Source organism: Lathyrus oleraceus, chromosome 4, assembly GCF_024323335.1.
Source record: "Lathyrus oleraceus cultivar Zhongwan6 chromosome 4, CAAS_Psat_ZW6_1.0, whole genome shotgun sequence".
Classification (NCBI taxonomy): Eukaryota; Viridiplantae; Streptophyta; class Magnoliopsida; order Fabales; family Fabaceae; genus Lathyrus; species Lathyrus oleraceus.
In genome coordinates, this window is record NC_066582.1 from 405,640,542 (window position 1) to 405,649,814 (window position 9,273).

Below are 9,273 nucleotides of genomic sequence, written 5' to 3' on the forward strand. Positions count from 1 at the left end.
TCAATGCCTTCATTCATAGCAGCTAGCACTGAGATTGAAGGAATCCGTTCGTGTGGACTGAGTAGAGATGTTGTCATCGTTCAACGTTCATGATCGCCACAAGAGGTAACGATTCTATCACTGATCATGCCCATTCGTAAGGATCACTAAATGGAGAAATTTTTAAATTCCGTTGCGCCTTGGATGGCAATAATGCTTCAGTGGTATTAAAGCCACTTACGAAACCATGAATCTGATAACTATTTTTTTCTGTAATAATACAATTAAACACAGAATGAATCAAAGAATAAACGAGTAATTAAATCGAGATCGATCAAGTTATATATATGATATAAGTAATCCTGATGCAAAATACATTATATATGATATAGTGTTCTCGTTTCGTTCATTCAAACACTCAATGGTTGTTTTCCTTTGAGCGATCAATGGTCGTTTGCTTCTTGATCCGACATTAGTATGGTGAAGCAATGACGTGTTGATCAGTCATACTGAATCAACAATCGAGATGTGTTTGACGGTCTGAAATTGGTGCATTAGGATTAGTGACGGCACAAGGGTTGTGTTGTCAGAGAGTTATGTGATTGGGGTTGTAACTGCACAAGAGTTGTGCTTTCTAAACACTTTTTCGAACAATGTTAACCGGTTAACACATATGGTTAACCGGTTAACGTAAGGCGAAATACAAGTTTCTAAGTTTTTAAAACAGTGTTAACCGATTAACGTATTTGGTTAACCGGTTAACGCAAGACAGAAAGAAAATTTTCTAACAGTTTTTCAAATAGTGTTAACCGGTTAACGTATATGGTTAACCGGTTAACGCAAGGCAAAATTCACCCGTTCGGCTAACTCTGCGAAATGTGATCGGTCGTCGAGATTTAATTTGGTTTTAATTAATTAAAGGATTAAATTTAATAATAATAATGTGTTTATTATTATTGTCTTGTGGTGATCGGTTATGACCTTAGTTTTCCTTTATTTTGTTTTGGGTTTTAAAATACGACCTGCGTGTCGTGCCTCTCTTTTAATCTCTCAATGTAACTTCTTTTCTCATCTCACTCCCTCGTATGTAAAACGAGTTTCTTTTATGTAATGTAATGATATGAAGAAAGCAAAGAAGTCAATGCCAAAGGAGGACAACCTTGAAGATCTTGCTTGGGGAAGCTTAGATCGTTATTAGGTTAACTTAGGTTCTCTCATTGGCTTGGGAGAACAACTGCGCTAGGGGCCATAACTGTTTCATTATGTATGTATGTATGTTGATGCATGTGAATGTATGTTGATGCATGTGAGAGACGATTTATATGATAAATAAGCCGATGAGATCAGAAAAATTGCAATTCCCTCAAATTAAATATTAAGTTTATGCTTTCCAAGTTTTAACACTCATCAAGACTAGTATCGGATAATGTAGGTTTCACCTACGCGAGGTGCATGTTCTATATTAGTAAGGTGCGATGGGATAATTGTAATATCCAACTGTTAAAACAATGGGTCAAACTTAACTAAACAAATTATAATAATATTATATATGTTTGCTTTCCAAGTTTTAGCACTCATCAAGACTAGTATCAGATAATGTAGGTTTCGCCTACGCGAGGTGCATGTTCTGTATTAGTAAGGTGCGATGGGATAATTGTAATATCCAACTGCTAGAACGATGGGTCAAACTTAATTATAATAATATTATATATGTTTAGAAGCAAGAGTTGGGAATGATCCATATGATGGATTGGAATAAGGAGTTATTCACCCAACTGAAATTTTCGAGAGTTGTATGAGATACAACTGGAAGGAGTTCCTACCTAAATAACTTAGTTTTGTGTAATCCGCCTACGCGGACTTAGAACGAAGTGAAATATGGATCTCGACCCACTAGAAAATCTTCCAACAGGATTTTCCGAATCAAATGATGAGGGTCATTTGTTTTGAGTAAAATAGTGGGAGCATATTTAATTAAAGGCCTAATTAAATATGTCAATGATACTTATATTTTCATTAATCCTTATGTAGATTACCATGACAACAAACACCTCTAACAACATCTTGCGATCGATCCTTGACAAGGAAAAATTGTCTGGGACAAATTTTCTTGATTGGTATCGAAACCTGAGGATTATCCTCAAACATGATAAAGGGAAAGGCAAGGAAGTTGCCAAACCCAAACCCACTATTACTGCTTTAAAGCCTAGTGGAGGCATAGAAAAAGAAGGCACCTGCTTCTATTGCGGTAAGACCGGACACTGGAAGAGGAACTGCCCAAAGTACCTGGAAGATAGGAAGAATGGAGTAGAGACTCCAACTTCAGGTATTTTCGTTATTAAAATTAATTCATCTACTTCTGCATCATGGGTATTAGATACTGGATGCGGTTCTCACATTTGTACAAATGTGTAGGGAATGAAAAGGAGTAGAGATTTGGCAAAAGGTGAAGTTGACCTACGAGTTGGCAATGGAGCAAAGGTTGCTGCTTTAGCCGTAGGAACTTATGTATTGACTTTACCTAGTGGTTTAGTAATTCAGTTAGAGAACTGTTATTATGTACCTGCAATTAGCAGGAATATTATTTCCATTTCTTGTTTGGACAAGTTTGGTTTTTCATTTATAATAAAGAACAATTGTTGCTCAAGTTATTTGAATGATATATTCTATGTTACTGCACAAAATAACAATGGACTATATGTCCTTGATCTTGAAATGCCTATTTATAACATTAATACTAAAAGGAAGAAACCTAATGAGTTAAATCCAACTTACCTTTTGCATTGTCGATTAGGCCACATAAATGAGAAATGCATTTCCAAACTCCAGAAAGATGGACTCTTGGACTCTTTTGATTATGAATCATATGAGACATGCAGATCTTGTTTAATTGGAAAGATGACAAAGTCTCCATTCACAGGAAAAGGTGAAAGAGCTAATGATCTTTTGGCCCTCATACATACTGATGTATGTGGACCACTGAACATACCAGCCAGAGGAGGTTTTCAATACTTCATTTACTGATGATTTCAGTAGATATGGTTATGTGTATTTAATGAAACACAAATCAGAGTCCTTTGAAAAGTTCAAGGAACTCAAGAATGAAGTACAAAACCAACTAGGTAATAATATTAAAACTCTTCGATCAGATCGAGGTGGTGAGTATTTAAGCCTAGAGTTTGATGACCATCTGAAAGAGTGTGGGATCCTATCCCAACTTACTCCTCCTGGAACACCCCAATGGAATGGTGTATCTGAGAGAAGAAATCGAACCCTGTTAGACATGGTCCGATCCATGATGAGTCACACCGATCTTCCAAACTCCTTTTTGAGGACATGCATTATTGACATCAGCTTACACACTTAACCGTGTTCCATCTAAAAGGTTGAGAAGACACCATATGAGATATGGAGTGGTAAGAAACCACATATGTCTTACATGAAGATTTGGGGTTGCGAAGTTTATATGAAATGACAAATTTCAACTAAGCTTGAGCCCAAATTTGACAAATGCTTATTTGTGGGGTATCCTAAAGAAACAAGAGGGTATTACTTCTAAAATCCTTCTGAGGGCAAAGTGTTTGTCGCTCGAACTCGAGTTTTCCTAGAAAAGGATTTTATTTCCAAAGGAATCAGTGGGAGGAAAGTAGAGCTTGAAGAAATTCAAGAATCATAAAGCATCGGTACACCTATGGAGGAATTAGAGCAGGAAACACAAGTAGTTGCGTAAGAGCAACCTGCTCAAGTAGAACAAGACCAGTGTAGGTCAGGCAAGATACGTCACCTACCTGAGAGATATGGATATCTCATAACTGATCAAGGTGATGTATCACTCATGGATCAAGAACGAACATGAGCCTTGTGTCTATAAAAAGGTTAGTGGGAGCATGATCATTTTCCTGGTATTAAATGTAGATGACATATTACTCATTGGAAACGATATCCCTACCCTAGAACATATAAAGTCTTGGTTGGGGAAATGCTTTTCTATGAAGGACCTAAGTGAAGCAGCCTATATATTAGGAATCAGAATCTATAGAGATAGATCACAAAACTGCTTGTCCTAAGTCAGAGTACATACATAGACAAAGTGCTGAGACACTTTAATATGCATGATTCCAATGGTTATGTGTTTTTGCCTAAACGGTGGCGCTGTGAGCTAGAAAAGTTCAAAGCAAGATATAGTTGTTGATTCTACAACCGAGGCCGAGTATATTGCTGCCTCAAGTGCAGCAAAGGAAGTTGTTTGGATCAAAAAGTTCATTAGTGAACTTGGCATAATTCCTAGCATTGTGGATCCCATTGGTCTCTATTATGATAACAATGGTTCTATTGCACAAGCTAAGGAGCCTAGATCACACCAACGATCCAAACACATACTTAGGCGTTATCACCTCATTCGAGAGATAATAGATAGAGGAGATGTGAAAATATGTAGAGTACCTATACTTGACAATATTGCTGACCCACTAACAAAGCCTCTTGCGCAACAGAAGCATGATGGCCATACTAGATTAATGGGCATTAGGGGTATGCCTGATTGGCTCTAGTGCTAGTTGGAGATTGTTGGTGTAAGCCCTAGAGGCCAATACTTTTGGTACTTGTATCGAATTATTTATTAATAATAAGAGGCTTTTTCTTTATTATGTTTATTTAATAAAGTCCCTAGAATAGCTAGTCCGTTTAATGTATCAAGTATGACTTAATCATGAGATCACATTAAACATAAGGACACTATTCTTAAAGTATCCGTAGTCGAGCTTTATTGTGAAGTGGGATAACATTAAAGCATGAAGACTATTATGTTTGTAGACTGATGATCACATCTCATGGATCATGGATAAGGAGTTATCAAGTCTTAAACATAGGTATGAATATTAAGAGTAATATTTGTACCGGATTGACCCGTTATGAGAATACTATATAGAAAGTTATGCAAAGTGTCATAAGTTATTCTCATGGTGATAATGGTGTATACCACTCTGCGACCTGAAACCACTATGGACCCTAGATGTAGAGTCGAGTGCTTTATAGCTGATCCAACGTTGTCCGTAACTGGATAACCATAAAGACAGTTGATGGGTACTCCATGAAGCATGCTGAGGGACATGAGTGACCTAGATGGAATTTTCCCATCCTGCGTAACAGGATAAATGTCTATGGGCCCAATATTGAACTGGACAAGGATGACACGGTCTATGCCTTGTGTTCAATATAGACATAAGGGAAAAAGGGTAATTATACACATAATTATTATCACAGAAGGACTTGTCAGATCACATGACATTTTCGTGTCTTGGGTAGCAGTGATGTGTTGCTAGATATCGCTCACTGTTTGTTATATTAAATACGTGATTTAATATAATTGCCAACGCCGCAAAAACCTATAGGGTCACACACAAAGGATGGATTGATGAGAGATAGAGTAATTAAGGAATACTGCAATATACAGTTCCCTTAAGTGAATTATAGAACATCGTAAGGTACGGTGTACTTAAGCAGAATACGAAATATGGTAATGTACCACAAACTTAAGTGATTTTGGCATATTATAAGATATGGGCCATATTCACTTGAGTGGGCTTTTTAGCTTGCAGCCCACACAAGTGGTTCTATAAATAGAACCCTTGGGTAGAAGCATTGACACACTCTTGCCTGCAATTTCGTTTCTCTCTCTCACTCAATGCCTTCATTCATAGCAGCTAGCACTGAGATTGAAGGAATCCGTTCGTGTGGACTGAGTAGAGGCGTTGTCATCGTTCAATGTTCATGATCGCCACAAGAGGTAACGATTCTATCACTGATCATGCCCATTGGTAAGGATCACTAAATGGAGAAATTTTTAAATTCCGTTGCGCCTTGGATGGCAATTCTCCTTCACCAAGTACTTGCAATTTGAAGTTCATCTGATACATTATTCTAGATCTCTCCAGTTCATCTGCAACATTGATCATTGTGAAGCTGTTATGTTAAACCTGTAACTTGTGGAATTCATTTGTTACATGGGCTATTTTGAAGAAGATCATTGAAGTGGATAAGCTTGGATGAGGCCATATTTATTTGATGCCTTTGCTCTTCAAGATTGATATAATGGTGCATTTGTGTGTTGCTTAATTCTAAAAGCCCAAGGGAGTTCTGGGTTTCTATTGACATACTTGTCTATCAGATTGCTACCCACTTGGTCAGATCTTTTCAACTTTAAACCTTTAAATTTTTGTGCATAGGGTAGCCTCTTCATCTTCTCCCCATTTATTTAATTTCAAAATCTCTCCCTCCATTTTTTCAAAATCTTCTTTGTGTGAACTACTTTTGTTCTAAACTTTGACCACTTTTAAAGATAGAAACTTTGGCCTTATGCTATTGCATTTTCAAACTTATTTTTCTTAAATCAAACTTGTGAATAAACCTAACCATACTTGACTTAAACTTTCAAAAAGCCAAAAATAACTAACTCATTCAAATCATTTCCAGGCCTTTGTGCCTTTCAAAATTAAATTTTGTTAAAACTAACACACTTATTTTGAAATTTATAGCACGAACTACGAGGTTGTGATCCCTCATTTTTATGTTGGTACATAGGCACGAGACCGAAGGTCTTGTCAAACACAAAGTATAATTAATGAATTCTTTTCTCATCCTCCCATTCTATTTGTTTATAAAAACATCACTTTGTACAAAATACATATGCATACAAAAAGGGCTCCCTAGGAGTACCCAGGACACTTTGGGCGCTAACACCTTCCCTCTATCTAACCAACCCCCTTACCTGTGATCTCTGACTTTTATTAGTTTTTATTTGAAAACTTCTTACTTTTTTGGGTTTTGTTCGTACTTTTTCCCTTTCCCTTGGAAACAATAAAAGCGCGGTGGCGACTCTTGGTAATTGATATCTAGCTTGTCAGTAACTTGATGATCATGAATTTCCCGCTATAGAAATTAAGTGGCGACTCCACTGGGGAGTAGTCTCCAGTGGGTTTAGCCTACTTTTTATATGAATATATCTGTATATATGCGATGTTTGTATATATGTATGTGTGATATAATCTGCTTGTTGTGCTTGGTGATCTCTGAGTGGTGAGATAAGTTCTAACCCGAACTTGAGTGCAATTAAGATAGGAGGATGGTATAGTCATGTTGGACTTGTGTGGAGTAGTCCTTAACAAGTTGGCTTGAGATCCATCTGCTCAGTGGAGACTCCTTTGGATTTGGGAATGTCACACAAGTATTTGTGGTTAGGCATTACTATTTCTAATTGGGTTTGAGAAGCTGGGGACCTTAGAACACCTAACCCATCTTGGCCTATTTAGGACGTAGTGCGGAAACTGTTCAGGTGTAGACTTGATAACAGTTGTTATGCGATACTACACTCAGATGAGTTTCTCTTGAGAATATTATGGGTCGATGAGTCAGTCATCTTAACCTGTAATATCCGATAGATGGAATTAAGACTCTAGGAACTTTTTAGAACATGATCTACTGGTTTTTATCCTTATTTCACTCCTTTGGGATGGTTCTTACCCAGACTCCATGCTCGTGACTTGACACAAACCCTTGATTCTTGGTTGATCCAATCAAGTCTTGTCAATATCAATGGAACTTGGGTGTTGATAAGGTGCAAACCATAATCCACCAAAATGGATGATTGATCTTGACAATGACTTGATTCATCCTTTGGCCTTTGTTTGTCTTGTGTGTGATCCCTTATTTGTGATTGTTGCATCCATGCATTCATACGCATCATAACATTCATCACACAAAATTTCAAGGAACTAAGGTATCATTTGCAAATATTTTCAGACCATGGATTATACGAAGGAACACTAAGAAGTACAGTTTAAGATGTCCAGACTTGAAAGAGTTAAGGAAGCTAGCATCTTTTGTATTAGATCCCTTGGACTTCAAACAACGTCATGGGAAGCTTCTTCTGTCCATCTTGTCTGCTGATGTAGTTGAAGGACTCTTGAGTGTATTGGTGCAGTTCTATGATCCTCTCTACCATTGTTTCACTTTCCCAGATTTTCATCTTGTGTCTACATTGGAGGAGTATTCTCATCTTTTGGGGATACCTGTTTTTAGTAGAGTGCCTTTTAGTGGATTGGAGGAGATTCTCCGGTCTAATATTATTGCTGAAGCTCTTCAGTTGAAGAAGTATGAGATAGAGGCTCATTGGGTGAAGAAAGGATGGTTATTTGGGTTGCCATCTGTTTTCCTCATCAAGGAAGCTACCACTTTTGCTCAAGCTGGTAGTGTGGACGCTTTTGAAGCTATCTTTGTGTTGCTCGTCTATGGATTAACTTTGTTCCCTAACATTGATGGTTTTGTTGATGTTAATACCATTAGACTTTTCTTGATTGGGAATCATGTGCCTACTTTGTTGGGTGATATGTATTTCTCTTTGCATCTAAGGAATTCTAAGGGTGGTGGAACGATTGTCTGTTGCATTCCTCTTCTGTACAAGTGGTTTATTTCACACTTGCCTCAGACACCTGCTTTTGTGGAGAACAAACAATGTCTAAGGTGGTCTCAGAGACTTATGTCTCTCACTAATGATGATATAGTTTGGTATGATCCGTCCTTAAGCAGTTTGGAGATTATTGATAGTTGTGGTGAATTCTCTAATGTGCCCCTCATTGGTACACAAGGAGGAATTAACTAAAACCCTACTTTGGCTCGTCGTCAACTTGGGTTCCCCTTGAGAGACAAACCTAATAACATGTTGTTAGAAGGTCTTTTCTATCAAGAGGGTAAAGATCCCCAACATTTGAAGCAGAAGATTGTGCACGCTTGGCATAACGTGCATAGGAAAGGAAGATCCGAGCTTGGTCCGCGCAATTGTGTAACTTTGGAAGCGTACACTCTTTGGGTAAAGAAGAGAGCTTTGGAGTTGAAGATGCCTTATCCTTGTGAAAGACCTATGTCTATGGTTGTGGTTGACCCATTAACTCTCCCTAACCAAGATGTAGAGGAGTTGGAAGACGCGCTCGCCAAGATGAAGCAAGAGAAGGATATGTGGGAAGAGAGTTTCCATGCTTTGAGCAAGAAGCATGAAGAGTTTATATTGGAGTCTAAGGACAAAGATGCACTGATTGAGCTACTTGAAGACCGAGTGACAAAGAGACAGAGAGAGCCAAAGGCTTCATCTTCTAGCATACCTCAGCCTTTCGTTGCTTGGAAGAAGATTGCTTACCAGCTTGTCTTCGAGAAGACTCAGATGAAGGCTTCTTTTGAGACTGAGATTCGTTGCATTCGAAGGAAGTACGCGCCTTCAGCCAGATCTTCTGACATTGTTGTTAG